Here is a 16,415-nt window from a genome sequence, read left to right as displayed (position 1 = left end):
GTTACCAACAAGGGGCATGCTTTTATTATTATGTATGAATGTATTTCTGTGGCGGAGTGTCCCGCCCCTATATATTTATTTATTATTATTTGTATTTTTGTTTGCGGCGCGGATAAAAGCGCTGCGTCTTTTGTTATTGTTTTTTATATTTTAAAAACCTCGTGAGGATGCGTGGCTGATCAGCTACTGATTATTTAACTAGCTGACAGTCATGCATCCTTACCAAACGCGTGCAGACTGTGGCCGAGGGGTAATAAGATAATTAACAGCTAGTTAACCCCTCGGCCAGAGTATAAGAACCTGCAGCTGTCCGTGCTGTGGGGGTTGAGTGTAGAGAGGAGAGTATGGGGAGCGGAGAGAGAGAGCGAGGAGAATATAACAAACAATTGCTATAGTTAGATATACTTGTTTCTGTTTATTTGTTTGGCCAACGCGCCTTTTTGTTTTGTTTTGTTGTTTGTTTAAGTCTGTTGTTTCTGTTTAATTATTTAATAAATTCAGTTGAACGCCGTTGCGTTCAGTTTCACCTGCCCATCCATTGTTTTGGTTCAGACTTCCTGGTCCGTGACGTCACCACACCTCACCACTACAAGCCATCCTGCCACAATTTTTTATTGTCGCTGTCACCCAAGTTGATTTGTAGCTGTCACAAAATATCACATTAAAAAAATTTAAATAAAAAAGTACATTTATTAAGTTAAACTTATATTTATATATTCCTATTGTTTATGTATAAGTATCTACCTGTCTATCAATCTCTATATGTACACCTCTGAATATTATATTTAGATGTCATCAAATTGCAATATATTTTACTAGCATATTTTTTTGTCTTGCAGAACAATGACCTAGGAACCAAAAAACAATGATTCTGCCTTTGTTGAGCTCAGTTGAGTTTTTGGAAACCAAGCTTGTTCTGGGGGCAGAGCTGCCTCAGAGGCAGTGCGAATGCTTTGCTTCTGATTGGTTACTCGTCTTTTGCCCAAGGCGGGTCTAAAATGTTTAATGGAGCATTTGATTGGTCAGATTATTTGACAAAAAACGGTTGGAAATACTGTTTTATTTGAACCACCGATTGAAATGTAAGTAACATTCAAGATTAATCAAAATATTGTATAGAGCTAGCGGCTGTATCGAACTACCAATATAGCACGCAGGTTATTATTAATATTTTGAATTTTGCAAGATTCGTAAATATAAAATAATTACAAGACCGGAGAAAGAGCGATAACAATTCAGATTTGTTTTGCTGTTATAGAACTAACGTTATTGTATGAATTGCTGTTTGAACCACTGACTGACATGAAAGTAACGTGCAAGATTAATTTTAAATATTGTATACAGTTATAAAAAATATTGTGTCGATCTACCGAGTGAAAAGAGGCCTGTGAGCAGGTCTGTACTCTCCTGCCCTGAGAGCAGGTCTGTGCCGTCCTGTCCCGGGAGCAGGTCTGTGCCCTCCTGCCCTGAGAGCAGGTCTGTCCCTCCTGTTTTGAGTAGGTCTGTGCTCTCCTGCCCCGAGAGCAGGTCTGTGCTCTCATGCCCCAAGAGCAGGTCTGTGCCCTCCTGCCCTGAGAGCAGGTCTGTGCCCTCCTGTTTTGAGCAGGTCTGTGCCCTCCTGCCCCGGGAGCAGGTCTGTGCCCTCCTGTTTTGAGCAGGTCTTTGCCCTCCTGCCCCGAGAGCAGGTTTGTGCCCTCCTGCCCTGAGAGCAGGTCTGTGCCCTCCTGCCCCAGGAGCAGGTCTGTGCCCTCCTGCCCCGAGAGCAGGTCTGTGCTCTCCTGCCCCGAGAGCAGGTCTGTGCTCTCCTGCCCCGAGAGCAGGTCTGTGCCCTCCTGCCCTGAGAGCAGGTCTGTAACTTTTGTGGACGTCTGCCTTTTGCACATTTAAATTTTCCTTTGTTTTTTGCTGTTCTTCTAGGCCACGTATATCAGTATTGTCGATCAAATGTCTAATGTAACAATCTTTTGATTTCCAGTCAACATGGTAAAGAGAAAAAGAGGACAGAACAAAGCAAACCGAGGAAGTGATCCTGTGATGGGGTAAGTTGTAAAGTTTATTTTTTTATATAAACAATTATTGAAATTACATGCTTAGCCACTATTATTGATGTAGCTAAATAGAAATTAAATATTTAATGATTTATTCGTTGCCTGCAGTTACATAAATAAATCTGAAAAGACTGGATATCTACCTATTATTCAGTTGACCAACACAGCTCAAATATTGTCAGTGGATGACATTTGCTTTGTTACATTTTTACAAGGACATTAATTATTATTAATGTGTAAATCTGGGTGGTTATGTTGATGGTTTGATTATAAGAAATATCTTATGAATCAACATATTCCTCATTTGTATTTTAGCTCATCAGACCAAGCAGTTGGCAACAGTTGCCAAGAAAATGAAAAAGGTAAGACAAATATAAACCAAGATTATTTCTATAATTCAAAGTAACAAGGTAATTCAATTTGAAGGTTATTCTAAAAAGTCTTTGATTTTTATACCATGGGGTACAACAGATAGCAAGAATTTCAATGTTATTTTAAGTTTTTTCTGAAGCAAATTGTCACCTTCATATCCTCATACTAAATAGCACGATCCTGTTATTACTTCAATCACCAGATTTTGTAGCATGATAAGTAGATCATATTACTTTTTAACCACACAATGCTTTCTCCTTTCAGAATATTAATCATATTCACTTTTTTTAAATTGTAAACAGTAGGATATTTAATGCACTCATTGATGTTTAATCGTCATTTTCTTGTAGATGAAGAAAGCACAGTCAGAAATGGACAGAGTGGAAGCATTGCAGACAATGGGAAAGCTGTAGTCTGTAAAGTGCAAAGTAAAATACTAATCTAAAAGTGCACGTTTTGATTATTGACAAAGCTTTTAAACTTTTTTTATAGACAACAGCATAAGAGAGGACAGCAGTGGATTTATGGTTGAAACTTTATTAAAACCACCGAATTTAACAACAGAAAAGGTATGAAAGATTTATCTGATGTAGGATACTTTCAACCAATACAACTTGCACATTTCATGTGTTTCAGCAGTGTGCAAGCAGCTGTTAGCAATTTTGAAGCATTTTATGATATAAACTGTTGTATTTTTTTTTTCTTTATTTCTTATCAGACTCCCTTATCCAGGGTGACTTGCAATTGTTTTTACATACAATTACCCATTTATACAATTGTGTTTTTACTGGAGCAACCTAGGTAAAGTACCTGCTTGTCCAAGGGTACAGCGGCAGTGTACTCCAGTCAGTCCAGAGCCCTAACCACTACTCCACACTGCTGCCCTGTTGTAAAACTGAAAAATATTTCATAAGCTAGAGTTTGTTGTGAATAATAAAGAAGTGCTACAGCTCAACAGATATGTTTTTAAATGTATTCAATTTAAAAGACAAGTGTTTGTATGTCTTTAGCACCATATGACATGTGCCAAGGTATAAGGCTGGAATTTGACATGAGAAGTGCAATGTATACAGCTATGCATGTTGTCATTACTGCTACATTTCTTGATAGATATCAAGTAAGCATAGATGAACTAAAGAGAAGATGCAGCAGCCCTGAGAAGCTATCAATGAATGGTGTGGTGTCCTACCTAAGGCGAGCCAAAACAAAAAAAAAAAAGGAAATTAAAGATCAGCTCTTAAAGGCAGGGGTAACAACTGCACCAATATCCAGGATTACCACACTATGCACCAAAATCTCTGAGGGTATAACCAGCTTTTATTGAATAAAACAGAGTAGATATGTGTGTAGAGTAGGGAATGATTTCTCACTAATAAGTGGCAGGGCTTAACAATTGTATTAATTGTGGTTGTTCATATGTATAAATGTGTAGAGATGGTTGTTTAGTATACCATTTAAACAGTAAACGTATACTTCTATGAAAACATCAAACTACAGGTACTGTGTATTTATTTATTTACACTGTCACATATGGAGCAGTTTTGCTATCTTAGTATAAACATTTTACTTCCAAATTCTACATTTAATATTACTTCATGTGCATCTTCATTTCTTTTCAGGTGAAGCTGATGATCTTTCAAAAGACATTGGTTTGCTGGCCAGCAAGTTCGTTGATTTCAAAGATGTTGCAAACCACCTTCCACCTCTAAATGCTTATAAGGGCAGCAGTGTGGAGTAGTGGTTAGGGCTCTGGACTCTTGACCGGAGGGTTGTGGGTTCAATCCCCAGTGGGGGACACTGCTGTTGTACCCTTGAGCAAGGTACTTTACCTAGATTGCTCCAGTAAAAACCCAACTGTATAAATGGGTAATTGTATGTAAAATAATGTGATATCTGTATAATGTGAAATAATGTATAATGTGATATCTTGTAATAATTGTAAGTCGCCCTGGATAAGGGCGTCTGCTAAGAAATAAATAAATAAATAATAACAATACAACTGAACAACTTGCTGAAATACACCAATTCAGGTAAGTTTAATTATTATTATTTTTTTTTAAATACTCTTTTATAAATAAATACAGTACTGGAATAAATGATGGCAACACACTGGATTTAAGTAATGTGCATTGTTGCACAACTGGATCAACAAACATGTAAAAATCTGTGATACTGATATGGTAACAGTGTGCAACATTGTAGCATAACACAGGTACTACAGTAAATGTGATGAATTGCAGTCTAGCTTTAGCTCTCGTGCTGATATTAAAGGAGGTTATACCAAGACTGCTTCTGTACTACTTGGTTTCCTTGTTTTTTGTAGGGAAAGTCTGAAGAAAGTAAACTTGACGCTGACCACCCATTTGGGAGACTTTAATTTGGTCACCCTTGGCTTAGGTGGAAACATCCTAAATGTGTGTACAGCAGCATAATTGATAAGTGCATGAAAGAAAAGGAGAAGATGCTGCGTGATAGTTTAGAATAAAACCATTTTCTACGTATCGAAAACCACTTATTGCAGATTTCTGAAACTTGCTATACATGTTGAGGGATAGTCCAAGATTGACTGTTGAGAAGCTGATTGGTTCTGTGGTTTGGCAGCTACGTTTGCTAAAGTTATAAAAATACAGTACAAACCGTAACATGATAAACAAACATCTTCTCGGAAAACGCTTATCCTAGTGGTGCACAACTCTGGCCCTCGAGATCTATTCCAGTCCATGTTTTCATTCCAAGCAGGTTCTAAAATAGTTCACTGAATCTGTTAATAGGCAATTAACTAATTTAGGAACTAGTTGGAATAAAGACCAGTACTGGAATGGATCTCGAGGGCCAGATTTGTGCACCCCTGTGCTACAATAATAAAAAAAAAAAACATGGCCATGCTGGATGACATCATCAGCATATAAAACTGCATATAACTCCAGTGTTTCTCAATCCTGGTCCTGGGGACCCCCTGCCTGCCCTGCTGTTTTTTTGTTCCTCAATTACTTTTTTGATCTCTCAATTAGTTAATTGAACCCTCAGTTGAGCTAACAATTTGCTTAAACCTTTTAAATGGTTTCGCATATAAAAACTGAAGATTTCAAGTTACTTCATACAATTTTAGACATGAGTTGAAATATCCAACTCTAAGAGCTATAAAATAATAATTCAAAAGTTGATTAGACAAATGATTAGTTCAATTGAAGGTTCAATTAAGTAACCGAGAGCTCAGTTGGAACAAAAACCAACAGGGCAGCGGGTCCCCCGAACCAGGGTTGGGAAATACTTAAGATAACCTTTTATTTTTCTGTGTTATTGAGCACAAATATTTTGAAAAAACTGCATTATAAGTACCATAATAAACTGAAATAGACTTTAATATTGTTGTTTTCTTGATTTTTTTTTAGTAACCTAGATCACTGCTTCATTGTAGTGCAGGTGATTTGGTGGAAAGAATTTATCATACAACATTTAAAACGTAGGAAACAGTTTATTTGTAATGGTTAGGCAATTATTGTACCATATATCTAAATGGTATTACAAACTGGAGATAGTATTAAAATTAACATTAACATAAAAATTAACATTAAAAAGCCAATAGGAAAAACACCAGTGAAACATTTTTGATGTATACAGTACAACCAAGATTTATTATCGTAATCAGAATAGACCAAAGGTGCACAACTCCAGTTCTTGAGGGCCACAATCCAGCAGTTTTTGTAGATGCCTTAAAATCAAAATCAACAGCATTAAACCTTTAAAGAAAAGTGTTAAATTAGTCGTGTTGGCTAATTAAAAAATTGATTCCATTAGATAGTTAAGAACTCTGGTAGAAGGAAACCCAGAAGACCCTGCAGCCCTGGAGGACTGGAGCTGTACACCCCTGGAATAGGGTGTTTACCCTTTATAAAGTGTATGGCTGTCTGCAAAGATATAAAGTGAGTGCTGGTCATATACAACCCCAACATATTCAATTCAATATTGTTTTCAAAAGAAAGCCCCCCAGATTTATATGTATTCTGTAAGTGCTGTGTAACAGAAACAATTGTATATGTATGGTGTAATGGGAGGGTCCTGTAGGTTTTATAGCTAAATAAAGAGAATAAAGAGGTCTAATCAACCAGATTATTAGTCTAAGAGTTTGAGTAAACAGTTGAGCGGTCAGTTGGAATGAAAACCAGTTCAACCACTACTGCTTGAATTCATCTATAGCTTGCGAGACCTGTTTTAAATTACTCCAATTAAGCAAATAGTAATTATGTCAAGACCTTTGCGAGCATGAAAATTAGTTGGCAGCCCAAGACACTTCTTCACTATCTTTTAGTGCTAGTTGGCATAATCTTCCCTTTTGTAACCTTTCTTATATGGACAAACTTGGAGTCTGCATTTATAGTCCTGGTTGGTTTCCTTCTTTTCCCAATACTACTACAACTAAAGTAAGAGTGTTCTCTCACACCATCCTTTGTTCTTTTCATTTTCTGCCTATATGCATGAAATGGTGTTATTTTTCATGTTTTTGTACATGAATGGAACTGACTAAAAGCAATCCTGTATGCTCGCTCAACAGATTTATGCAACTCTGTAGCCTCAATGCAATGAGAGGATTTGCTCCACTCAAGCAGTTCCGACAACATTTTCTGTAAATTGGGATGAGGTCTAGAAGTGGTTGGGACGAATGAAGTGTTTTCTGTTTCTTCCACTGAATCAAGTCCAGTTTGTTCAACATTTAGCATTTTAAAAACATGTTGACAAACACACTGTTCCCCAAAACTGCTTGCATTACAAGAGCAACAACCAGTTTTCATGCTGACAACACCAATGCAGCCGTTTTCCATAAAAACTGACAAGTTTTCACAATCAATAAGGTATGAAGTGTTTTCTATGATCAACTTAGCCAACTTCTTTCTAATGTCATCTATGGATCTGCCCTTCATTTTTTTTTTTTTTTTCCTCTTTTTTAAATTTAGTCGTCGCCAATTATTTTTACCCCGGTTTTCACCCCAATTTAGCATGCCCAATCATTATCTGTATCCCCGGCTCACCGCTCGCAACCCCCCCGCCGACTCGCGAAACGGAGGCTGGAACACGCGTCCTCCGAAACGTGCTCCTTCCAAGCCGTCATTTTTCGCACTGCAGATCCACAGCAATGCCACCAGACCTATAGTGCCGGAGGACAACAAAGATCTGGCGGCTCCGCTGCAGAGCCACAGGCGCCCTATCGGCCACAGGGGTTGCTGATGCGCGGTGAGCCGTGGATTCCCGATCTCCAGGCTATATGGCACATCCTGCGAGGATCGCCTTTACTGGATGCGCCACTCGGGAGCCCTTCTGCCCTTCATTTTTAATACTAAACTTGCAAAACAAATGTGCTTGCAGAGATTCCCAGAGCATGAAAATTTACAATCACATGTCAAGCCAACCAGGTCGACTTTGTGTTGGTTAGAGCCAGACTGTGAAGGAATCATACATTTACCAAAGTCATCAATTGTGATTTCTTTATCTAACCCTTTCTGTATCATAGCAGTTACTGTGGCTGAAGAAGTGTCTTTTCCAGCAGTTCTGATGCGTCCAATTTCAGTCAAGTGATCCAGGTAGCTTAAAAAAAATCAAAAGTATTTTTAGTTGTATGTTTAAAAGAGTTCTACGTCTGGAGTGTCCAACTCCATTCTTGGAATGCCACAGGGTCTTCTGGTTTCATTAACTCCCCCCTTTCTCTTATGAGAGTTTAAAATGTATAAACTCTGGATTACAGCTGTCCAGGACTGGAGTTTACCACCCTCTCTCTGAGTAAAATGTCTGTCTTTGTACCTGTAGTAGTCTTGAACATTGCTACAGAGAAGCTTCAACAGCTCGTCCACTCGCTGGTTTGATCTTCCTTTTAAGAACTGATATTTCAGAGTCAGAAAGAATCTAAAAAAGAATAGGAAAAGTAGTTTTTGGCCTTTAAACTTCTATTCCCAACTACCAAAGACAGGAGTCAAATTATCTTTATATAAGTTTCTTGGGCAATGAACATTACATTACATGTAAAAAAAAAAAAATATTGAGAAGAAAGAAAAACTGAGCAAACAGAGGAGGTGTTGCTACAGTAAAAAACAAGGTCGGATTAACCCAACACTTTTTTTTTATTTTTAAAGAAATACCAGTCTGTTGAGACACACACTTCATAAAGTAAAGGGAATTCAGTTTATATGAAGACACTATGTAAATGTATTACTCAACCATGTAATATGTATTTTATTACAATTCCATAAGTATTCAAGGCAATACTGTATCTGTTTAATCCAACAGATTAAGCAATGTACAAAGTACTTGGACTTTCATTTGAAACAGAATATACCTTTCAGCCTTGTTGTTTGTCTCACTGTTATGGTGAAAAAACCTCCGTCCAAAGTTTGCCCAGAATTCACCATATGGCAGCCAGTGCACTCTTAGGTACTTGGTGACATGATTGCTTCCCAAAAGTGACTCGCGTTCATTGCATTTAATGGAGGCAACTGAATGGAATTCATCCAACTAAAAAAAATAATAATTCATGTCAATAAAAAAGCAAAGGATCTTGTTACCTGCAAATGCTAAACGATTACTAAATAATATGAAGTTTTCTGACTATATAATGTTCAATTATTTAAAGACTATACATACATCTCAAATGTTTACAAGTAAAAAGCAGCTACATTTAAATAAAGAGACCAGCCATATAAAAATGTGGTACCTAAAGAAAGTGCTAAATTAATATTTACTGGTAAACAAGGAAGAACAACAATAAATATTTTTAAGTTGTAATATCTCTTAATCTGTAACAAATAACAATCTTTTTTAATTCACTTTAAACTGTTCCAATTGTTCAGGAATATAAGAACAGCAGGCATACAGCTTTTAGAACAGCTGTCTAATACCTCAGATTTAACAAAAAGTTGTATCCTGTTTTGCTCCAAACTTCAAACTTATTTTGTCCAGGCCTTAGCTGGAGTCAGTACTGTGACAACAAATCTGCCCAATGCATGTAAAGCAGTGACATAAGAACTCTTTTTTTTTTTTTTTTTAAAGATTTAGTCGTCGCCAATTATTTTTACCCTGGTTTTTTCACCCCAATTTAGCATGCCCAATTATTATCTGTATCCCCGGCTCACCGCTCGCAACCCCCCCGCCGACTCAGGAAACGGAGGCTGAAACACGTGTCCTCCGAAACGTGCTCCTTCCAAGCCGTCATTTTTCGCACTGCAGATCCACAGCAATGCTACCAGACCTATAGTGTCGGAGGACAACACAGATCTGGCTGCTCCACTGCAGAGCCACAGGCGCCCTATCGGCCACAGGGGTCGCTGATGCGCGGTGAGCCGTGGATTCCCCTGCCGACCTAAGCCCTCCCTACCCGGGCAGCGCTCAGCCAATTGTGCGCCGCCCCCTAGGAACTCTCGGTCACGGTCAGCTGTGACATAGCCTGGATTCGAACCAGCGATCTCCAGGCTATAGGGCACATCCTGCGAGGAGCGCCTTTACTGGATGCGCCACTCGGGAGCCCTGTGACATAAGAACTCAATGAGTAAGTTATTGAAACATACCGTTGTACAGTGCTTCAGTGCAACCATTGCTCCGATGACACGATTTCTATTACATGTCGACAAATGCCCACCATCTTTCTTCACCATCTATCTGTGTATTGCCTGTGAGTATTATACATTTAAATACTGGCTACAATTGAGTATATAACTATTTGTATGAAGCAACACTTAGCAAAACTTACTTGTAACATGTGAAACCAGCACAACAGGATTTTTGAATCTGGGAAGACATTAAGAAATGCATTGACTTCTTTGAGGTCTCTGTCAATCATCACACACCTAAAAGATTTTAAAAACAAAAATAATTTAAACCACTAACTTTGTGTTCATAGAAAGAGCATGCTGTATATATATATATATATATATATATATATATATATATATATATATATATATATATATATATATATATATATCAGCAAAAATATCTAAAAGTTACAAAAACATGAGTAAAATTGGTATTTTCAGCACTTGCCACATTGCCCACATATTGTTTTCTGTTTTGACACTATGATTGCCTTAGCCCAAAATAAACTCCATAAACTCCAAACTTAAATACATGGCCAGTTGAGCAACCTAAATGTGGCATTTCATTTCACGAACGATTATTATATGCGATGTTGAGGGGATGTACAGTGGCTCTCAAAAGTATTCACCCCTTGGTGAACCCTTGGACTTTTCCACATTTTATTGTATTACAACATGGAATCAGAATTGATTTATTAGGAGTTTTTGCCACTGATCAACACAAACAAAGTCCAGAATGTCAAAGTGAAAAATAAAATCTACAAATTGTTCTAAATTAATTACAAATACAAAACAGAAAATAATTGATTGCATAAGTATTCACCCCCTTGAGTCGATATTTGGTAGAGGCACCTTTGGCAGCAATTAAAGCTATGAGTATATTTGGATAAGTCTCTACCAGCTTTGCACATCTGGACACTGCAATTTTTGCTCATTCTTCTTTGCAAAATTGCTCAGTCAAGTTGGTTTGGTGAACAGCAATTTTCAACTCTTTCCACATATTCTCAATTGGATTGAGGTCCGGGCTTTGACTGGGCCACTCCAGGACATTGACCTTTTTGTTTTTAAGCCACTCCAGTGTGGCTTTGGCTGTATGTTTGGGGTCATTGTCCTGCTGGAAGATGAATCCTCTCCCATGTCCCAGGTCTCTTGCAGACTTCAGCAGGTTTTCCTCCAGGATTTCTCTGTACTTTGCTGCATCCATTTTGCCCTCTTCATGAGCTTTCCAGGCCCTGACGCAGAGAAGCATCCCCATAGCATGATGCTGCCACCACCATGCTTCACGGTAGGGATGGTGTTCTCAGGATGATGTGCGGTGTTAGGCTTGCGCCAAACATAGCGCTTAGCGTTGAGGCCAAAAAGCTCTATTTTGGTCTCATCAGACCATAGAATCTTCTTCCACTTGGGCTCAGAGTCTCCCACATGCCTTCTGGCAAACTCTAGCCGAGATTTGATGTGAGTTTTTTTCAACAATGGCTTTCTTTTTGCCACTCTCCCATAAAGGCCAGTTTTGTGAAGCACCCGGGCTATTGTTGCCGTATACACAGTGTCTCCCAGCTCAGCCGTGGAAGACTGTAACTCCTTTAGAGTTGCCATAGGACTCTTGGTGGCCTTCCTGACTAGTGCCCTTCTCGTCCGGATACTCAGTTTTTGAGGAGGGCCTGTTCTAGACAGATTCACAGTTGTGCCATATTCTCTCCATTTCTTAATGATGTACTTTACAGTGCTCCAGGATCCCCTTGGAATTCAATGCCTTGGAAATGTTCTTATATCCTACCCCTGATTGGTGCTTTTATGTGTTCCGGTGTTCCGGATTTGCTTTGAATGTTCCTTCGTCTTCATGATGTAGTTTTTGTTAGGAAATGTACTAACCAACTGTGGGACCTCCCAGAGACAGGTGTATTTAACCTGAAATCATGTGAAACACCTTAATTGCACACAGGTGGACTCCATTCAACTAATTATGTGACTTCTAAAGACAATTGGTTGCACCAGAGCTTATTTAGGTGTGTAATAGCAAAGGGGGTGAAAACTTATGCAATCAATTATTTTCTGTTTTATATTTGTGATTAATTTAGAACAATTTGTAGATTTTATTTTTCACTTTGACATTATGGACTTTTTTGTGTTGATGAGTGGCAAAAACTCACTCTCTTTACAGTTTGAGGTTAATGGCTGAAAGAGAAGCACGCTTAATCTACACAACTAGCAAACAAGTGACTGTGTTTTTGTTGAAACATAAAACTGACAATTTTGTGATTTTGCTGTGTTTCAAGCACAACAAACGGCCGAAGGTGCAGGAGCAGGCAGTCCTTCTGCAGGGACTGGAGCCCCCTAGCACCAGCACAGTGGACCCGGATCCTCAGCCCCAGCCACGCCCGCTGCTACAGCAGGCCCTGACTACCGCCCACCAGCTGGTACGGTGCTCCCCAAGAAAGTTTCTTTGATATTATAAAAAAAACAAAAACATAGGTTACAAGAATAATTATTTTTGAGAATTATAGTTGGCAGTTACAGCCATGGAAAATGTTTTGCAGCACCCTACAGAATTAACCAATTTTGCTTTAAAAAATCGAATGAAACCTGGTGTTAATAATATTACATTGCATTTTTCATTACACTCACTATAAAAAAATGAAAATGTGTAATTTCAAAATCTAACACGAGATTCTACTACTATGGTCTTTGTGAACAGGCTGGCTTCAGTGATGACGTCAGACCAGAAACACAGACTCTGAAGTAGCGGGTGAGAGCTGAAACGCTACGGTGTTCAGCTCCTTTTATTAAATAATAAACAAAAACAAAAGATTTGAACAAAACAAACACCAAACAAACAAAAAGGCACGTTGGCCAAACAAATAAAAACCAGCACGCTTAGCAGTTGTTTCTATCTGGCTTTCTCTCTCCTTGCTTGCTCTCCCGTACTCTCCTCTGTACACTCCCCCCTAGGGTAGAGAGCTGCAGGTTCATATATTATTATTATTATTATTTGTTTATTTAGCAGACGCCTTTATCCAAGGCGACGTACAGAGACTAGGGTGTGTGAACTATGCATCAGCTGCAGAGTCACTTACAACTACATCTCACCCGAAAGACGGAGCACAAGGAGGTGAAGTGACTTGCTCAGGGTCACACAGTGAGTCAGTGATTTGACCCGGGATTTGAACCGGGGACCTCCTGGTTACAAGCCCTTTACTTTAACCACTGGACCACACAGCCTCCTATAGTGACCATCAACCGATTAGCAACAATTAATCAATTAATTAACTCGGGGGATGGTCACCATCTGCACGAGTTTAGTAAAGCCCGCTGCACACAGCCCAACTCATCTCATCTGAGTATGCACAGATTTTGCGATCAGTTGTGCTCAGTTTTGGTTTGACGTCACAACTGAGTTTTTCCCGACTGGGTGTCGCACACTGCTAAGACTGAATTAGATGGACCACAACTAGATCCTGGTGATTACTATGTACGCAGATTTAATTAATACTGCCCTGTACACATTTTTGTATTAACTTAGCCCAACATAGCGACCCTCATATTATGCATGGCATCGTATGCTGATTAGACAGCGGAGACAGTGCTGCGAGGCAACCAGAAGCGCTTAGCCTATTAATTAATTGACCATTTACACCGTGCAAATGTTTCAGGCAGTGTTTGACTTTTTGTATAGCTTGTCTACTACACTTTAGCCTGTGGTAAATAAAATCCAACCTGTTGATTTTTTATTTGACTTTGGCGTTTTTTTTCTCAGCGTGTGGATCTAGGGGCTTGTGATTTGTGACCTATTGGAGATCAACACACCGGTTACTTCTGTTTTAGCGCAGTAAGAAAATATAGGCTGCCAGTAGATTGTTAATAAAAAGGTAAATTGATAATTTACCTTTGATTAGTAAACGCCTAAAAAAACCTATTCAAATGTGCACATATCTGATATTTTTGAATTCAGGACACTCAGAGCAATTCAAGACTAATGTATTTTTTACCTGTCGAACTAAAGCTGTCAATATTCCACCATCTTGTGACAAGTTACATGACAAGTTACGTCACTTAAACCTGCTTCACCATTGGTTGACACCCTTATGACTAATCAGTCTCAGTCAGTCTTGACATGACTGAAAACGGTATGCCCTAGCTCATCACATTAGTACGGAAAGTATTTCCGTTGCATTTGTGTGCATCATTTATCATACAGGATACATTTTTATCCACCCCTATCAAACATATTTTTTTTGTTAGTCGGCATGAGTTAAACTTGTTTAGTTTTTTTTATACTGAAGACATAAAAAAAATTTGATGAAAACAAAGCTCTTGACATCATGCAATCACCTCTTGTCAAGTTCCTCTTGTTTTAAATACTTTATTAAGGGGCACCAAGTGTAAAATAAAGCACACATATTTTACCAGGTGGTTTTTTTCTGGATTTAACTTGTCACTTTTTTTTTTAGATTGAAATCTGAGATTGTAGCAAATAAATCTGTGAAAAAATGTAGCTTCGATTTAGTTTACAAAGTAAATATTTATTTTGCAAAAATGTCAGATTTTTTTCCCTGATTTTTTTTTTCTGATTTAATTGCTAACAACAAAGAATTAACCAAAAAATGCTGAAAGAGCATGTATTTCAGATTTATCTGGTAGCTACATTTTGGAAGCCAAGTGTAAAATAAATATTTTAATCAGTCTGAAATACAAGGACAACAATGGTCAGTATAAAGCTTCATTAACCAGATGTCTTTTTCATAAAATACTAAATACAAAATTTTACAAAATAAAAAAAATACTATCAACTAGAAACACACTGTCCACAGGTGTGTGCAGTCCAACAAAATCAACAGGAATGAATCGGAGCAGGTCTTGCACCAGTGCACGGGCTGTTTCCCAAAATTACAATACGAGACATGCGCCAAGTGATTTTTTTAATTTATTCCCTAAAGAGTTTAATTTAATTTTGACAACTTTAGGTCATGTTGAACAGTGACAGGAGTTTCATTAACACACACGTTTGTGCAAATGAAGTCTTGTGAGGACATTGATCATGCTCCTATTAAACTTCATTATTATACATACATTTTAAGAAGAATAATAGGGTGTTGTTAAAGAAAATAATTTTTAAACATGTTATTAATTTATTGACATTCCTTTTATTTTATAAAAAATGTTTCAAACTGGAGTAAGTACAGTAATCATATGAAATACAGGTTTAGGTAAATGTGCTTGCATTACTTTTTTTTTTTTAAATGGTAGAATTATTCAGTTTACATTTTTAGTGCCTATAAGTCAGCATGTGTTTCCACCAATTTTTTAATTTTATTACTAGCAGTGTCAAGCTAACCCAGAAGGGAAAATAGCATTTATTTGGGGAAAAAAGCACAAATATTTTACAGTGTGTTCTTTTTTCCGGATTTAACTTAAATCACCTTTTTTCCCCTTGATATAAATCTTGGAATCTAGCAAATAAATCAGTGAAAAAATGTTAGCTTCAGATTTAGCTTGCAAAATAAATATTTCTTTAAAAAAAAAAAAATTATTTTATCAGATTTAATTGCGAATGACAGAAACAGCGTGTGTTTGGGATGTATCTGTTCTCTAAATGTTGGATGCCAAGTGTAAAATAAAGATTTAAGTTCCATGGGGATTTATCTGGTAGCTACATTTTGGATGTCAAGTGTAAAAAATATATTTTACTGTTTCAAAACCAATAAAAAATGGTCAGTATAAACTTCATTTAACCAGATTTGTCATAATCGTAAAATACAGTACTAAAAACATTTAAAAAAAAATCTAAATAAAAAAATACTGTCAACCAGAAACACAGTGTCCACAGGTGTGTGCAGTACAAAAAACTCATAGCAGGAATGAATCGGAGCAGGTCGGAACACGAGACATGTGCCAAGTGATTTTTGTATTTATTTATTTTTAGTTTCCCAAAGAGTTTAATCTGATAATGATATTAATTTTTACACAATATTTTTGTAAAATTAATTTTGTTAGATTTAGGTCATTAGGTTGAATAGTGACAGGAGTTTCATTAACACACGTTTGTGCAGATGAAGTCTCGTGAGGACATTGATCACGCTCCTCTTAATCTTTATTAAAGAAAATATATTTTTAAATGTTACTCGTTGATTTACATTCCTTTTGTTTCATAAAGAATGTTTAAAACTGGAGCAAGTACAGTAATCAAATGAAATACAGGTTTAGGTGAATGTGCTTGCATTACTTTTTTTTTAATGGTAGAATTGTTTTTAGTGCCTATAAATCAGCACGTGTTTCCACCAATTTATTAATTTTTATTATTGGTTGTGTCAAGTTAAACCGTAAGGGAAAATAACATTTATTTGGGGGGGGGGAATGGGTACGCTGTAGTTTTTGCAGTCTTAATAATGCAGGGATATTTTTTCCACATATTTTTAATTAG

The 16,415-nt window shown here is 37.5% G+C and overlaps 1 long non-coding RNA gene across 1 annotated transcript; it reads left to right on the top strand.

Annotated features, from left to right (window-relative positions):
* Nucleotides 1-847: 847 nt before the first annotated feature.
* LOC117971616 (uncharacterized) lies at nucleotides 848-3,569 on the top strand. The gene is made up of 5 exons (XR_004663201.2): nucleotides 848-1,082; nucleotides 1,976-2,039; nucleotides 2,364-2,410; nucleotides 2,913-2,989; nucleotides 3,531-3,569. It is a non-coding gene; the product is annotated as an uncharacterized LOC117971616 (long non-coding RNA).
* Nucleotides 3,570-16,415: the final 12,846 nt, after the last annotated feature.

This window comes from Acipenser ruthenus, chromosome 13 (assembly GCF_902713425.1).
Source record: "Acipenser ruthenus chromosome 13, fAciRut3.2 maternal haplotype, whole genome shotgun sequence".
In the NCBI taxonomy this organism is placed as follows: Eukaryota; Metazoa; Chordata; class Actinopteri; order Acipenseriformes; family Acipenseridae; genus Acipenser; species Acipenser ruthenus.
This window is presented reverse-complemented; position numbering and strand designations above follow the sequence as displayed.